The sequence below is a fragment of the Sinocyclocheilus rhinocerous genome, unplaced genomic scaffold, assembly GCF_001515625.1.
Source record: "Sinocyclocheilus rhinocerous isolate Xijiao unplaced genomic scaffold, SAMN03320098_v1.1 scaffold682, whole genome shotgun sequence".
Classification (NCBI taxonomy): Eukaryota; Metazoa; Chordata; class Actinopteri; order Cypriniformes; family Cyprinidae; genus Sinocyclocheilus; species Sinocyclocheilus rhinocerous.
This window is the reverse complement of record NW_015642528.1, coordinates 864,376-865,639: the sequence shown is the minus strand read 5'-3', so window position 1 is coordinate 865,639 and position 1,264 is coordinate 864,376. Positions and strand designations below refer to the sequence as shown.

At 40.7% G+C, this 1,264-nt stretch overlaps 1 protein-coding gene across 4 annotated transcripts in view; it reads left to right on the top strand.

The window, feature by feature from the left end:
- The window catches only part of LOC107756108 (rho GTPase-activating protein 32-like), a 135,995-nt gene that overhangs the window by 59,312 nt on the left and 75,419 nt on the right, over window positions 1–1,264 (top strand). The window contains exon 1 of one of the 4 annotated variants that reach the window (XM_016573099.1): window positions 434–445. The exons of the other annotated variants lie outside the window; for them this stretch is intronic. The gene's annotated coding sequence lies outside the window, so the exon portion shown is untranslated. Of the gene's footprint in view, window positions 1–433; window positions 446–1,264 lie in introns of those variants that run through there. 4 annotated transcript variants of the gene reach the window in all.

The following is a 1,264-nucleotide window of genomic DNA, read 5'->3' as shown; positions in this document are numbered from 1 at the left end:
CATCATGAAAAATAAATTTGCATTTACAGTTTATTTTTGTTCGAGTTTCATCTGCCTACACAGATTGTAGTTTCAGTCTTTCTGTGATCGCAAGTTTGAATGCTGCGTGGCACTTCTGGCTGAAGTGTGATGTGAGATGGAGAAATCATTTTATAAGGGGTCATATGACGTTGCTAAAAAAGAACATTATTTTATGTATTTGGTGTAATGAAATGTGTTTATGCGGTTTAAGGTTAAAAAAACACATTATTTTCCACAAAATGTACATTATTGTTTCTCCTCTATGCCTCGCCTTTCTGAAACGCGTCGATTTTTACAAAGCTCATCGTTCTGAAAAGTGAGGTGTGCGCTGATTGGCCAGCTATCCAGTGCGTTGTCAAGCATGTGACGGAAATGTTGCGCCCCTTACCATTAGGGTTGTGACGGTGAGGAAATTTTCCCACCGGTTAATCGACATGTGACAACACCGATAATACCTGTATCACAGTGGGGGCAGGGCCGTTCCCTCTTTTCCTCGCTTTCCTTTTGCTTTTAAATAGCTTGCAAAAGTGGCGCGCGCATTTTCACTCTTCTTGTCAGTCAGCTCGACTCACTCTCCTCACTGGATAAATGAAATCTGATCTGTGATGCGACTGTCGTTCGGCACGCTGCATTGAGCAGCCGCGTTCAGTTTTTAATTGTAGTGTCTGTTCTTTTACTGAACTAAATGATTTTTATTACTATAAAAAAATCAAAACGACGTGGGGGTTGGTGCAGCGGTGGGCAAGTGACGTAACTGGTGTTGCGGTTTAACAACGGTATCACCGTCTATAGCGGCAAGCCTACTTAACATACTGTGATGCCCTGTCCCGGTGCGACGAGCAAAACCAATAAAACCCATTATAAACGAGACATTTGTTGCATCCAGTGGGGACATAATTACTGATTATGATGACTTATACTGTCTTTTTACACATTGCGTTGCATTGCGCCGCATAAACATAAAATAAAATAAATAAATGACAGTTTAAATAAAGTAAAAATCAGCAAACACCGTGGAACCAATTAAAATAAGAAACGAATGTTTAAAAAAACTTCCAAAATCATGGCAAAAGTCAACAGACTTTTCAAAATCCAAAATACTGCCAAACAGGCGCTTTTGCATTTCGTTTCGAAACTAAATCATCCGCGATCGTCTTGTCTGTCTCACCCCACTCTTCTTGTCAGTCAGCTCGACTCACTCTCCTCACTGGATAAATGAAATCTGATCTGTGATGCGACTGTC